Below are 17,075 nucleotides of genomic sequence, written 5' to 3'. Positions count from 1 at the left end.
TACTGACTTTTATTGTGACTGCCAGACTAATTTTGACTGGCCCTGTAACATCCATTCAGGGGATGACGAATAACACTGAGCCCACATGGTGGGTGCTGTGTTGACCAAACGCTGACATGACGAGCATTGTTGTTGTGACACAGACAAAAAAATAAAATCAAAACAGATCACCTGTTTCCACAGCTATCAAATTAAGTTACCATATCTGTATGACCACGATTTTGTTATTTTTTTTATTACGGAACCCACACTTTTATTGCGAGGACAGCCTATATAATGAAAGCCGCCAGCTTTTTGGCACACTGCAACTGTGTCTAAATTATATAAATGGTCAAATGTCAAGAGGTAGAGGCCATATTTAGACGCATAATGGCTGCTTTGTGAGCCTTTTGGCTTTCACGCATTGAACAGAGTCGGTGGAATACAAAGACACATCTCAGCATGTATTAATCTTTCTTTTTATTCTGCTGTTCTGCAGTCACAGCAATACACCTCCTGTCTAACCCAGTTATATATAACCACAGTTAAAGCAGAAGGCAGGTTGTAATCTGGTTACTGAAGTGTATGTAAATGAACCTAATGTCCTAAAACCTCTCAATACAGGTGAAAACACATGCCTTTGAGATTATCAGCACCATCCATGTCATAATGGAGTCGGTCCACCTGTCAGACGACCGCACACATTTGGCATCTGTCATGGTTACCGTCTTAGTGCAAGCCCTTTTCTGCAAATTGCTATCATTAGTGACTAAATGAACCTCTTTCGCACAAAGCAATGAAGACTGAAGCCTTGTCGTATAACCGACAAAATCCTGCTGCAATTTTACTCAACAACACCATGCTCATCAATAATGGCCGGTGCAGAGTAGAGCGTCGAAAAGTGGCACATCGATCTTCACCTTGGAAGAGTTATGATTTTATTTTAATGATCCTCTCATCGCGAGATTGATCTCATCAAACCGCAAGATGATCGTACCAGTGGAAGAAATATTTACCTCCATGGCTGAAATACCACGGTGTATACATAAAATTAAAGAGCGCGGGCCATATGCCTTCAGAAATTGCCTTGAGATTCAAATGGATAGGCCAGTGTCATCATGCGTGCTATGAAAGACCAGCCAGACTCAAGGTTTGAGCCACAGACGCAAGACTATGAGTTATAAAACATTTGCCTTGAAGCCAGACAAAACAAAGTTTATTAGTGCCTCTAATCAGTTCAAATTCACCGTTGAACATCTAACAGGATTTATATGCAATATTTCCTGCAGCAGAGACAAAATGATTCAGCTTTTACATTGTAGATGTGTTTGTTTGTGATGTTCACTTAAAGGAGAATGAAATACAATCCGTAGAGAAATATAAGATATAAAGACAAATCCCAAATGTAGACGTTGTCAATGTGAAAGGAAAAGAAAAACCCTGAATTAATCACTACAGTTTTAAATTTAAGTCATCATGATGCATCTTGTCCATTAAAATCACAATTAATGATCATTGTGTATTTATAACAACGGTTGAACCGTAATTATACACTCATATGATGTTGGCACAGGCGGCCAGAAGGGTGAGGATAACAAGTTTTTAATTAACCAGTAGTCTGTTACAAACGTTTCGCAGGTTGAAATCCCATTTACCACCATGGTCACCAGTCAGCCACCCTGGAAATAAGGAGCTGAAATTCTCTCGCTATCTTTCCTTCCATCTGATTATCATACAGAAAGCAAAGTTTAGTGCGACAAATGTAGAAGAAAGTGTGTTGCAAAATCCCTGAACAAAAACACTGGAGGGCATATGTGTTCCTGTGTATTTTGCATTTTTGGTTCTGGATGTGTACAAATTCATGAGACGAGAATAAGATGGCAGTGTTCAAGGTTGAGCTGTGGGGCCATGTGAGGTAAAAAAGACTTCGGTTTTCTGTCTGTCGCTCTCTCGCTCACACACGCAAACACACGCCGTATGTGTGTGGGTTTTCGAAATGGAGAGTTTTTGGAAATCCACTCGAGAGAGAGTTATTTTTGCAAATGGAGCATACTTGTAATGAATACATTTATGTGGAAGTGTTTCAATTCTATGTATGAATTTCAACTCTTTCAGCATCAGCTTCCTGTATGCTAATCAGCAGTGAAAAACAAAAAACATGTCCTTTTTCAAGATGTGAAGTTGTCTTTGAAAAAGGGAAAAAAAAAATAAAGAAATTGCATCAGCACTGGAACTGTTGCTTCAAAAACCCAAAGTCTGATTTCTCATCAGTTGAACCAGACTTAAAAGGCTATAGTCACTGTTTATCTACAGGTTAAAAGCAAGAAAGGCCACTCCCTTGGATTCCTGTCATCCGCACATGACGAGAAAATATCACTTTGCTACTTTCACGTGCGAATAATCCTTGTGTTCAAATTATGATGATGTCATTCTGGCCCAAAACAAAATCTGACAATGATAACGATTGTCTGCCTTGAAGAATGAGCTTGACATTCAAGAGGGATGACAGCTTCTTGAACTGCATTCATTGTTCCAGACAAAATCTGTCAGATGCCATAATGGTAAAAACAAACCCAAGTGCTCTGGTGTGGGTTAGTTAATGTGTACCGGCTGGGAAGCAGTGTTTCGTCGAGGCCCTGGGCACAGTGGAACCCGGCACTTGAGAAGTTCAGCTTTAGTTCACAGCAGAAATGAACAGCGACAACTTAAGTCACTCCAGATAAAAACCGCAATGATATTTGTAAAGTGATGTGTAGGTTTACCTTGGCGCACACCCGGTAAACACGACTGTGTGGATCGACTTTGTGAACTCACTTATTGTTTATTTCTGTTCTCCGGCAGCCATGTAAGCAAACAGAAGGCAAAAAGCACTTGTGATTGCCAAGTAAGTGGACATATATTGCGTGTATTGGCGTACTAAAACAACATGCATTGTTTGCTTATCGTGTCATTTATGGGTGGCCGTCGCTTGAGGTCATGCTTCATTTCTATATGTGAAATGACAGTTTCTCAGGCAGCTGCTCATCTGGATTAACAACACGTCCAAAATACCAAAAGCCCCTCGTGTTCAAGTACAATTTATTTATTTTTCATTTTTTTTGCTTAATCGGCCCCACGTCTAATTGCTTGCATTCTAGATTCACTTCAACTCGATTTTCCCTTCTGTTTGAAATGCATCACTCCGAAAGCCTGGAAATCCATTTGAGAACTTAAATGTTATCGACATCCAGGCAGAGTAATTTTGGCTTTGTGTGTTTCCTTTTCTTCTATTCACTTCGGGATATGATGTAACAGTGAAACTCAGAGCAGCAATGCGCTTTTGCAGGAGGAGGCGTAGACAAGAGCCTGGAGTAACATCTGAGGAATATTCTATACTGTTGATACAGCCAATGACTGGTGACAGTAAGATCGCCGATCAGAGAGGCAAAGTACCCCAGGCATGTTCTCATACAGTAGCTCCGCCACAAATACAGCCAGGGAATGGCAACACCAATTTAAAACCATGACAGCTGAGAAGGGATTGAGAGGGATTGCGGTTGGATGGGAGTTACAGTAGGTGGGGGGAGGGTGAGTCTCCTGGAAGTGGAAAGATGGGAATGCTTGTTGTGAAATGTTCCAATACAATTATTATTTTTACTGAACAGATCGCGTTTTGAACGTTTCAAAGCAGAGACAATATGAACTGTGTGCTCAGCTGGCTGATAACGTACTCTATTTACAACGGAGCCGTTGGCAACAACAGTCTTGAGATACATTCAATCTGATGAGATCGAGATCAGAAGAAGAACAAGTTGCGCGACCTTTCAATTGTAGTAAAATACGTTGTCATCTTCTAAATACTTTAACCACCTTGTTTTCTGAATGACCTTCCTCAATTAAGCAGGTCGAGATAAGTAGGACCGAGTAAGGATTAATCAACAAACAGATGCCTATTGGGTGGTTAGATTTGTGACAGTTACGTAGTACCATCAAAGAGGTATATCATATTTGGCATGCATACTTCCCATAAAGGTAACTCCAAGACAGTTTATCATACGTATTTATTCCAAAAACCATCCAATCACAAACAATATGTAACATCAGTTTCCACCGATCAAATACTCACAATAACAATCATTTTGAAAAGTGAAGTTACCTTTGGGAAAGGGGTACATTTGTACACGTAGTTTATGACCAATCTAAAGCCATGACTTTTGATTTTATCCAGGTGTCGTGGCCATAAAAAGATCAACAAAACTCAAAAATGAGGATGATCTTTAAACACACAACCAAGTGCACATTCTCCCAAAAATAAATCCTAAGATTGTGCTCCGAAAAAAAAAAAAAGAACTTCTTTCTGTAATGAAACATTCTTTTCTTGACGGCATCTTAGTCGATTTTCACTTCATCATTTGGATCATGAGATGGAAAAAAAGTTTCATATTATTGAAGCAAAAGTAATGCAAACCATTTGATGATTAATTGAACGCTGATGACGGTGATTACAAACTAATCAAGAGTTTAATTCCATCAAAACAGATATTTATTTTAACCTGCAGCTCATACTTGACTCATCAATGAATGAAAGTGCAGCAGGACAAACCAAACTGTACTCCATAACTGATTACAATCATTATTAGTGATGATTGGCAGTTTGCTTCCACTTGAAGCTCTGCATTTTCACAGCAAAATAAAACAACTGCATTGTGAGTTTCACACGTGGAACCTTTCCACTTGCGAAAAAGGAAAATAACAAGATAATGAGTGTAATAAACCCACAGGCCTTTATGTAAGACTTTGATGATTGCAATTTTCCTCTAAGTGTATATACTATACAATTCAACATCACGGGTTAGATGAGCATCTAAATTAAATGTTTTGAGAAGAGGAAAAGTATCTACCGTGTCAGCACGTGGAAAGAACAGAAACGCCTATTCACTAACAAAGAATATAAAGCATTATCAGTTGAATCAGTGTGGTACTTTTATGCCTACTTGCTATTTAGTTGCAGTATAAGTTTGCGGTTACCGATTTCCCTCAATCAAGACAAATTAATCAAGATATTCTCACTTATTCCACTCACAAATGCTTATCTCATTAACATCATTAAAGCCAATGCATGGAATAAATTATTCCAATTGTCACATATTTCTTCCAAAAATGAGAAATTATTTTGTTGAGAATTCCTTGATTGTTTTTAACTCTACATTCGCAGTCCTTAAATACACTTAAATATACTCGTGGCATATTGTGACCAACAGACCTCTTCACTGAGATATTAGAATAAAGCCAACCCGAACTGATTTGGCCTCATAAAGAGCCATACGCAGATATGTTCACAGAAATATTGGTTCAACAAATTATTGTAGCATCATGTAAAGTACTGAATTCACAAGAATAACACAGAGGTGAGCAATATTTCATCTCTGGCTTGTGACAATTGAAACCAAACTGGAGTCGGTGGATGTTTGCTATGTGTAGGTGACAAACCATGACATTTCCTTGGTGGTTTGCTTGATCAAATAGGAGAGAAATGTATGCCCAGCAACCCACATGTATCTCCTGAATTAACTTCTGAGTGTGTCCTGATACATTACCTGGGTGATAAAATGCAATTGGAGTCTTTTTTTTTTTTTTTTTTTTGTAAACGTGCCAGGAACAAAATGAATAACAGATCACAATGTACGTCTAATTATCTACAAAAAGTACCCAGGCTGATCTGATCAGTTTCAAAAAGCCAGTGCCTTTGCATGTTTCTCACATCCAGATAAGTAGTGCATTCATGTATGGGGTGTTAAAAAAAAGAAAAGTGAAAGACTATGCGACTGCAGATGTGACTTTGTGTCCCGTCGCCTTTTCTATCTTTGCTTCCTCTTGCTCAGTCTGTGAGTTCAACACATTTTTTCCTTGTTCGAAGCACTGCACCATGGTTTTAAGGTCAGGTCTGAGTGCACAGCAACCAAAGGCTTGTGCTGATTTTAAGTGGGTGCCTTTCACCGAGTCTCACTATTTGGCTATAATTTGAAGAGTGTGGACAATGAAAACGTTTTGGTAACCGTCACACCTTCTGTGCTCTTTGTGTGACAGAATCCCACAAAGACCACAGGAAGGAGTAATGAGGTCTGTCATAAAAGATTCACAATAGTCCCTCTGAACCCGGGCTCCCTACAGTTGCTGTGGAAACACATCTCCAGAACACTTAATCTGCTCCATTGATGCAGCATCCGGCGAAAAAAATAAAAAAGTTGCCCTCAGCATGCAGGTACGACCCGATTCAAACCTCACACGTGTTCATTAGTACGGACTTGTCACTGGAGTCTTAATGCTGAAAAGAGACCGCGGCGGATAAAAATCAAGTGAAAACTTAGCAGGGCCACTGATCTGTAGTCCTCAGAGATAACACAACACCCGAACAAATCGCTTCTGACCTTACTTCGTCAGTATTCCGGACCAGGTGGCCCGCCCAGGAAGATGGCGCATGTGTGTCGCATTAAAAACAAATCATGACTCCCACCTGGCACGGCATTAAGGCTGCTGGCTTCTGTCTCTGCATGTAGTTAGCTTCCCACAGGCTTATGCTATAGACACTAGTTGAATCGCTAATGTCCCCGTGAGGGGATTCACCAGTTGTCACATTAGCCTTGTTATATAAACTATAATTAGATTAACCTTAGCTGTGCGCCTATGGCTACAATACTGGCTGTTTGTACAATTTTTTTTTATTTCATTATTTTTTTTTTATTCAAGATGTCTACTAAGAAAACAACTTTTGCAGATAAAAAGACTTGTTTTTGTTATTTTTTCGAATAATAGTTTGAAGAGGAACTATATGAAAAAAAATTATAATAATGGACTACAATCTAGGGTTCTGTTGCAATTTTGTACACCCAAACTGCCTCTGAAATATGTAAAGATGGGCACATTCTGGGGAAGCAGCGTTGATATCGCACACAGTTTCACGTCGAAAAACAAGCAATTGTTAAAATTCCAGATGCTGCAGTGATAACTTCAGTTTATGAAGAGGCTCCATTTTAACTTACCCTGTCACACATCCCTTCTGTGGGCTGCTGCACTTATTGTGAGCCATAATGTTGTGAGGGGGATTTCTGAGACTCACTAACCGGATTAGGACTAGGTGTGACATTTTTACGAATACCATAGCCGGCTAAGGAGCTTCCTGAGTGACGGCATTCACTGTGGCCGCAGGACCCTTCAGGGCGAGGGTTTTGGAACGGTTTTGAACAGTGCATGGGCCGCGGCATGTGCGGGGATTTCACCCACCTGTTTTGAGACGACCTTATGAGAGGAGGCAAAAGGAGCTCCGACTGGATCCTGTTATATTGCTCTGATGCTTCTCTGCAACCAATTTGATGAAATATTTAAGCTGTCAAAGCCTCCCCCTCCTCGCCAACACCTCATTAGCTCAGCCCTGATTGTTATTATTGCTCAAACAGTTCTTTACTCATTTGTGTATTAAAGCCAACGTTAATCCCCCCCCCCCCCCCCCCCATTTTGAAAACAAGCATCAAAGTGCAGGATCGTTTACACTATGGAAATGAAATATTGCGTCACTTGTTTTGAACAGAGAATACAGAGCTAATTGACCTGCTTTGAAGGTAAAGACTAAAGATAGTCAATGAATGCAGGCAAAACCGATTAGATGCAGTCTGTGGTTAAACCCGGATGAATCACCCCCGTCAAGGCTGACGGATGGATCGCCAAACTATTCCAGTAAGAGAGCAGCCCTGTGAAATTGTGAGCAACACGATTCAGCCTTAGTTAGAATTTCAACAAGACACCGAAGTGTTCCTGCTGAACAATACGTTTTAACAGTGGATGAATTACTTTTCTTTTCTGTGGGGTGCCCTTGGGGATGTGCTGAACATAAACTAAACGCCTGCACCTGGGGGAAATTTATGTTGTGGATCTTTGATGATATTTGCAATTGAATTTTTATTGCACAGCTGATGGATGTAATAACCGAGGATAATTAACAGAGAGGAAAGTGATTACCTCACGAAAAAAGTTATTTTGTTCATCTCTGGCTTCAGTTACAACACAAGGACAAAGGGATATTTTAGATTTAAAAACGGTTTCCAGTGAGGGGGGGGGCAATAATTCTCAGAATCCTAACTGAAATTCAGTTGTGATTGGATTTTTTAAAAAATTAATTTTCTTTATTTCAATGTGGCGCTCCTTTATAGTGCAGACAATAAACCGCATCAACAAATACACGCATAGTGCAATACAATTTCATACATTTTACGTGAATTTAAACAGTGCGTGAGAAAATATTTGAACTACCTATTCGCCTAACATCTCAAACATCCCTGCGGTTGTCTTTGAAGCAGACGTTTGACGCTATCGATCAGAACAAAAAAATGGTTTTGGAGAAGTACTGGAAAATGACCTGGAAGCGGATGCACTGACAAGATGATGCAACTTAAAATGACGGTGACAAATGATATCTAATGAAAGAAAGAAAAAAAATCGATGATTCGTGGGGGCAAAGGACAAGCAAAGGAATGCTATTTAAATGCAGCTGAATAATACATTGCCACCATTACCAAACATTAGTTGAGTGACTTAAGGTGAATGAAATACAATAATTGTTTTCCATAAAAGCACTTTGTACTATTCCAGCCCATTAGCTCTGGATAGTGAATCACAGAACTTTCCTTTCACACTGAACTTCACACCCGGAAAAGAAAAAGAAAAAAGAAACATCTTAAGAGAGGCAAGCGATTTTTATTTGGAAACATATAAATAATTAAGTGTCCCTTTAGTCGATGTTGCATTCAAGGAGGGTAGTTAGCGCTTTACAAAAGCAGGAACAAAAGGAATCCCTCAACTTCTTTAGTCAAACTCCTTGGCTTTTCCTCAGGCTAAAACCTAATTGGTACATTATGTTTGCCACTAATAAACAGTTTTAATCACATGTGGAGCATTGCAGCATATCCTTAAATGGCCCACTCAGAACAGGAATCCATAATCACTATAAATCTCTACGTGACACTCCTGCCAGTGACCTTGTGAGACGCCCAAAGCCCCGTCGGTACCTTTATGTTCTGTGGATTCGTCATTCTCATTGCCTTTAAGGAGGCACTGCCCCGCAAGGTAGCCAGGCTCATTCAGAGGACTCCGCTACTATAATCTCTGCTTTGGGCTCCGCTTTCATACTGTGCTACTGAAAAGACCTCAAAGTCACTGCTCACAAAAGGCAGCCAGGGAAAGGAAGGTGAAAACAAAAGTGTGGTGAGAAACTCGAAAACCCAAAAGGTGGTATTAAGACATGACAGCTTAGTCGGGACAAGATGAAAAGAACTCTGTCAGACATGATTTTACGGCACATCATCCACACCTTGTCATTGTTTTTTTTGTTTTTTTTACTCCTTTAACACTCTCTTTTAGTCTAAATATTTAATAAATGCCAGGTGGTCCGTCTACTTAATTGTGGTGACCTGCATCAAGGTAATGCAGCGTGTGAGGCCACGAAGGACGGCGCTGATGAAACACTTGTAAAATAGAGTTTTTAAGAGCCTGTCACGAACTCCAATTTAGATGAAAAAAAAGAAGAAAAAAAAGTAGTCGTAGTAATATCTATTGAGAAAGTACTTCTGCAAACTTTTCTAACTTTGTCTGAATGTGGAATTCTTCCTGGCACCCAGGAAGGGTTTTATTTTGACACATTATTTGATAAGATCAATAAAAATAAAAATATACATTATGCACTCTTCAACATGTCATGCCACAGTACCAACTGTACATTTTGCACATTGTATACTGTGTGACAGCGCCTCACCTTTCATTTTCTTCCTTTATGCCTTTGCAGGTACTCGATCACCACATTTAGGTGCATTTGACCAGCCTGCCAGGAGTATAAACGCAAGATAAGTCGATTCCTGGGTGTCCTCTGACTGTCTGATGTTCAGCATCTGTCAGACTGGCTGTTGTTCTGACCATCCCCCTATCCACATGCACACCCAAACATTTCTTTACGCATTTTGGTGAAGTCGAACAGGTTTGCATTCCGTAACACTAATATACATCACGCACTCATCCAAGTGCATATCACGTTAGTTGAAAGAGATGCCTCTGCAAAAGACAACAAACAAACGAGCTTTTATGCATATAAGCAGTGGCACTAAGACAAGGTATGGTCCATCTGTGCAGATATGCATCTCATTGACACTTTTGCCTACAAAATAAATGGACCCGCTGATAGTGAAGCGATAGTGTCATAATAATACTCAAGGCTTTTGGTTTGGCTTGTGTGGCTTGCTGCAGCTTTTTCCCCCTAATATACTATAAAAGTGTGACTTCACACTGCCTCTAATCTTTAGCGCAGTAAACAAGGATGTTTTGAAGTGAAGAGCCTGCGAAGGCAGAGGCTGAAGCAGGGAGGAGAAAAAAAAAGACAACGAAAACAACAAAAACTCAGGCCATAATAAAAGACAAACAGGCACACTGGGTACACGGTACCAATGTTTTCCTTTTCTCCTAAAAAAACATGACTAACTGGAGCTATTTTATAAATCACTGCAATGTGCCTAATGGGCCTGCGTTGATACTCTCTTTCCCTCTTCTGAGAAATCAAGGAGTTTTTCCGCGCTGCCGAGTATCAAAGGTTAAGGTAAAAACACTGCTCCCGCACACCAAACTCTGCCTGATTAGGCGCAAGTAAGCAAGACAAGTGGGCAGACAAATACAGAGAGGGGAAAAAAAAAAAAAAAAGGAGAGCAAGAGAGGTAACTGTAGGAGGCTAGCTGGGCCAAAGATGAACACGAGTCTCATCCTAATTATTGCAGAACAGGGTGAGGCATGTCTTCTCTGAGCACCATGGGAAAGGAGATGTGCTAAGGAGAGTGGGAGTGTGAACGTTTAAATTTTGACATCATACTAATGCCAAACACCACCGACAGCCACGGACGCTACGTAGAAAGAAAGAGGAGGCGGTGGCGGTGACACACTGGGAGATATTGTCAAGAGATACGCTTGTTTCGTAAAAAATCCTTTGGTACCATTTGTTTAATCAGTCTTGTGCATACAGTGGTGGGCCGCGGAGAGCGTGAATACTGTTAATAATACTTGTCGAGGGCTGCTAGTACTTTTTGAGACATGAATTCCCAGTAAACCACATCCTGGGGCAATTAGAGGAAAGCCTGGATAGACTACGACTCTACAGACAATAAATTAGTAAAAATCACTGTAAATGAAGCATTCTTTTATTATTATTCCTATCCTCCTCAGACCACTGTGGTTGCATCAGAGATACAGAGAGAATTTATCTTATAAGCTGTGTGGTTTACGCCTTAGCCAGGAAGGTATCTAATTTGCCCGCGTGCTCTGGTAGCGGCCTCAAGTAATGGTTATGCTGCTTTATAGCTGGCACAAGCTTTCCAATACACCTGAGGAGCACTTTAATTTAATCTGTCTCATCAAGATCAATAAATGTGTCTGAACTGTGACTCTTTGGGACATACTGCCCGTTAATAGGCCACAATGATTTTAGAGTGACCATTTTCTCCAACCTCTCACACGCAGTTTGGTTCCTTGGCTGCACTGAACGTCAACTCCAATCAAGGCGGAGAGCCACAGCACCGCCCGAATGTGCAAAAGCAAAGGTCTTTCATACAATATGGGAAGCCTGAGAGGTAATTGTATGTAAGTTTCATCTTTCACTCTACCAACCGTTTATTTTTTTTTATTTATTTTTTGTACAGTACATAGTGAAGTGCACAGGGAAGGCTGTGGGAAAGGAAGGATATGGATATGGGAGGGTGGGAGGAGAGGGGTTCCCAAAGCTGAAGAGAAGGCGGAGTCGTGGGAGAAGATAGGGGGGTGCATGATCAAAGCCTATATTTTGAAATCACTTACTTCTCCATTAGTTTGATTAATGGGGCCAGCTTCACAGCCAGACAGAGGCAAGGGGCTTGAAAAATGATGCAATTACTGCTTTTTGAATAGAGGGCTGAAAAGGCCTGTTTGAAAGAAGGATCTCGAGGAGATTCTACAGGGCATCCTGGACAGCCGACTTTCTCCTCTTCATCCATCCATTCCACACACCATCCTGCCACACACCCTGAAGCCTCACAGCACTCCTCTAACCTTTCCCCTGCAAGGCATCTCTCATCAGGCTTTACTGTATGCTTCATTGGGCCCCTCGAAGCTGGTGGGGGGGGGGGGGCACATTACAGTATAAATTGTGATTAATATGCAGCCACAGCTTCTTTCGATGTTTGTGTCACATTTTGTTTAACAATCAGATGATGCCCCTCTCCATCCCCTCGAGGCGTTCTTTATTCGTTTAATGTTTCTTTCTTCATCTTTTTCTTTTTTTCTTTTGAGAACATGTATTTCAGCATACTAATATTGCTCAAACACTCATCGAGCAATATGAAAAGAATATTATGTAAACCTCTTGAGTGATTAGAGCCGTAACAGAAAAGTCTCAAGAGCCACTTACAAAGATGTTTTAATGAAACGCTGCGACTGTTATCTTCAAACACTTTGAAAATCTCCACCTTAATTGGTTGGATATAATTACACAAAATGCTCACAACAAAAGCGGCTGCTTCATCCTCTTCTTACAAACCATATCTAAAGTCTGCGATCTGCTTAATAATGTAATAACACACAACAGTTCAACATTTTGTTAATAGTGTTGATTATATATTGGGCACAAATCTGCACAATTTGAGTTAAAAGATACTTTTAGTTGAACACATATACAGTAATCAAAGATATATGTGCCACCTGGAGAAAACGCTCTAACGATTTACTAAAGCCCTTGGACAAACTTTTTTATCCGATCGTAATCCTTGGTGACCTTCACAACAGATATCAGTGAAACAGTTAAACCCCCATTGCCCAATTTGAGCTGCCTTTATGAGCCAACGTGTGTGGGATGCAGTCCATAAGAGATAAAACTACAAATTGGTTTCTTACTTCAACTTTGCTAATGAGCACAAATCACTGGGCCACACCCCTAGAGGTGGAAGGGAAGAGAAAAAACTGAAGTGACCCAAAGGAAAGTGACCATGACAGTCAGAGGGAGAGAGAGAGAGAGGGGGGCATTCATGCTAGTCAAAATCTTTGTAATCCGATGCGTTTGAGCAAGGTGTTTGGTGACTTTTCTGGAAAGCAGAAAGGGCAGGAAAACCTTTACTTAAATGCCACCCAGTCAGTGTGGTTTTGGATAATAACTACTTTTCAGCCACCTCTCTGTTCCGACTCTGACTACATTTTTTTGGGGCTCTGTGGGAAGGTCTTGATTATGATGGCAATGAAAAAGCAATTGCCTATTTCCTGTCAAGCCTGGGAGGCCTGTGAACTCTTCAGTTTCTTTATCTGCTTTGGATGAAATCAGAGTCACAGTCACATAGCCTGTGGTTGACTGTAGCACCATAGAGACCAGCTGTGTCATGCTGGTGTGTGTGTGTGTGGGTGTGTGTGTGTGTGTGTGTGTGTGTGTGTGTGTGTGTGTGTGTGTGTGTGTGTGTGTGTGTGTGTGTGTGTGTGTGTGTGTGTGTGTGTGTGTGTGTGTGTGTGTGTGTGTGTGAGTCTGTGTGAGTCTGTGTGAGTCTGTGTTCTAGCTAAAAGGTTTTCGGGAAAACTACAGGTATCACCTCTGGGAGAAAGGTGGACAAAAGTTTAGAGGGTCAAATGGTTTTTAAGCGGGACAAAGAAGTGCCTCCTTCAATTTACTCCAATTGTAAAATGATCAAGACTTCAAGAATTTAATGGAGGGATTGGTGAGATAAAGTCTAAATCAGATCCAAACTGCACCTAAATTGAAGAGGAGATAAACGGTAAGAGTTGGCATGATAAATCTTGAGGCGAGGTGTGAAATTACAGCTCGTTTATGCATTCACATTTGCAGACTTTTTTTTTAAAGAGTGCTACTATGGTTTAGTATTTTTCTCTTTTTCTTCCCATTATTTGTTCTTTTTTAAAAAAAATGTATTGACAAAAAGTCAGTTAAAGATTTCACACAATGCTTAAATCCGCGAATGCAATTTGCAGAATCACTCACAGCCTGATGAAACCCCCACCAGTTCATGGGAAAGACTTTTCTCAGAACACCGGGTTTCCGCTGTGAAGCACTTGATGACTAAATGATTACAAAAGTATTTATGACACCGTAATTAAAGGTACGTGGAAAGCGATAGTCTTTTGAGATATGGAAAAAAAAAAAGAAAGAAAAAGAAAACACTACATCTTATAAAAAAACTGAAAAGTTTATTGTTGTATTTAAATTCATTTATAATGGAAATACGCCTTAGGTAACAAATTAAAGAGCAGCAGTATTAAGCTAATCTGGTAATTGCAAATGAAACTGTGTTATACAAGAGGGAGGTTTTGAAAATGGTATCAAATATATATATATATATATATATATATATATATATATATATATATATATATATATATATATATATATATATATATATATATATTTATTTATAAAAATATATTTTTTTTTTGGGGGGGGGGGGGGTCATGTAAATAAAATAATGTACCTTTTACAGACTAAAAACTCTCCATGTAAACACCTTAAACATATCTTCACATTATGCATAGATGAAATACATTTATGTCCATATCTTTCGAAAGTGGGCGTTAACACAGACCTGCAAATGAGACATGACAGGAATAAATGAATATGCATGTGCACATGTTGAACAGTAACTTATTTATATGTGCGTAAAAACAAAATGGTGAAAAGGTAAAACCAGGCAACTGAAGCAGGTGCGAAACGGAATAAAAGGACACCTGAACTGGCATTTGTATTAATATTCCTTCCACTGGGGCTGTACTTTAATTGAACATTTTCTCCAGAGCTTTGGGGCTGTGAAAGACTGTGTGCTGGGTACCAATACAGTACTTGTTTTCCAAGTGGTTGGCTTTGCAATTACCCTTATAACTCGTACTGTATTTTGAGTACGCCATTTGGGAATTGGGCAATAATCCTGAGCCCACAGCAACAATTTCACAGAGACAGAACTTTCCGACAATATTGTGGAGTTTTGGTATAATTGCATCTTATATTATGCTGCGGGGAGACAACTATACAGAGAGATAAAGCCATTAACGTATACAGACAAAGAAAGTGCGTTATGACTGCTCCAATTAAACAAGGCTATGAGTTACACAAAAGCAAAGAAGAAGAGTTTAGGAAATTGCTACAACTGTGACAATAATAATCAGACACAGAAGAGCACACTTAAGAAATGCTAATCAGTCGCCCCCTTTGGGCTCTGATCCTTCTGTAAGCTGAACTCGCTCAAACAAAAAAAAAGAAGAAGAAAAAGAAAAAAAAAAAAAAAGCTGGCTGTGCATGAGCAGCTCTGCTATTTAAAGAACTCCTGACACTTATGTATAACTCTAGAGGTCACCAGATAAATGAGATAGACTTCACTGGGTACCTTGTACGAGATTAACCGTTCTCCCTCCTGAAGAAATAAAATAATTGCCCAAGAGGTTTTGCTGTTTCAATAATGGTAAGCATGATTCATAATCACAAACATTAATCAAAGTTTATCACCCTCTGTCAGTGCAAGAATGTGTTTTGGGCACTGCAGCTGAAATACAGAAACGAAGGAGAGGTTTGTGCTCAAAAGCAAGATCTATTCAATATTTCATCCTCTGGCCACACAAAAGAAAAAATAAAGGGTGAGATTGGAGTGAGCTTTCATCACTTTGCTCATTATCACGAGGATGATAACTTTAATCACTACAACTTTCACCATCAGTAACACCAAGTTATGTACCCTGTTCAAGGACCTTTACCACATTTTGGCATTTATTAATGCAGGGGAATAAGCCATCACCTCAAATACACTGCTGTTTCAATACTCTCGCATTACTTATGAAAAGGCAAATTATTTATGAAAAGCTCTTTAACTTCAGCAGATGATTCATACTGGTGCACGTAATAACAATCCATCAAGTAAAGAGCTTGCCAACTGCCCCGGTTTCAATTTCAATACCATGGTTTGGGTATACAACCATTTCTTTTGATTATTCACCTCACCCATGAGATATGAGCATTAAATGGTGGTTTTATTTAGATTTTTGACCAAACTGCTTTGCTACACCGTGCTGCAGTTTCAGAGGAGGGAACCTATTGTGCACGTAGGCAAAATCATCCTGAATATTTTATAGTCACGGTTGCTGAATGTCACTGAATGCTGTTCGCACAAGCTCCTGGGAGGCTCCATTAATTGATCACAGACAGAGGGGGGTGTCATCTATTATTCACCTGACAAACTGTAGCATTTATTCGTCATGCAGAGCAATTAATATTTTCACTGTCTGCATTACAGGTTCTCCACGCTCCATAAAAAAACATGTGACTTGCTCGGAAGAAGAACCCGGGGTGGCTAAATTTAGTCACGGCCAACTAAACTGCTTTGCTTCAGGCCGGCGACGGGATTCATGTACACATTTAGAGGATACGAAGACGGCAAAATGATACTTGCAGTAAAGCCCAGTACGTTTCTCCTGTGACTATTTTTCGTGTTATTAAACTACTGCAACAGGCATAGAAAGTGAATAAATATCAAGTATTATGTACCTGCTTGTGTGGCTAACAGAAAGATGACAAAACAAATGGAAGGAGAATATTACCAAAGAAAACAAGCTTGTAGAGGAGGTGAGCAGAAAATGAACCCAGTAAGAGAAATGGAGTCGCAGATAAAACTATACAGTGCAATAAGAGAGCACACCATAGGAGATGAGGTTACAGCAACACAAAAAAAAAGAAAAAAGAAAAAAAAAAGCAAGGGCAGAAAGATAAAGTGCCAGTGTAGAGAGGGGAAAAACATGAAGCCATTACGATGGGAATAATACAAAGAGGAAAAGAGGGAATGTCCTGTAACAGGGACAGAAGGGGAAAGAGACAAAAAGAGAGAAGAGGAGGGAACAGAGGGCAGCGGAGGATGAGATGTAGGACAATGATAGATCGTTTTCTGGCAGCCTCAATTTGTCATGCTGTTATTGGGAGGAAAATGGAATAGAGGAGCAGCACCGAGGGTCAGGGGAAGAGGACAGGGGTCCAGAGGTGGGAGCGTTAAGCCAGAGGGGGAGCAACACCAGCAGACAGTGAGCGAGAT

General features: G+C 40.1%; 1 protein-coding gene across 1 annotated transcript in view; it reads right to left on the bottom strand.

Annotated features, from left to right (window-relative positions):
• grid1a (glutamate receptor, ionotropic, delta 1a) overlaps positions 1-17,075 on the bottom strand; it is a 241,810-nt gene that overhangs the window by 48,470 nt on the left and 176,265 nt on the right. The gene's annotated exons all lie outside the window — the stretch shown is intronic.

The sequence above is a fragment of the Lipophrys pholis genome (assembly GCF_963383615.2).
Source record: "Lipophrys pholis genome assembly, chromosome: 15".
NCBI classification, from domain to species: domain Eukaryota; kingdom Metazoa; phylum Chordata; class Actinopteri; order Blenniiformes; family Blenniidae; genus Lipophrys; species Lipophrys pholis.
Note: the sequence above shows the minus strand (reverse complement) of the source record. Positions and strands in the feature narration are given on the sequence as shown.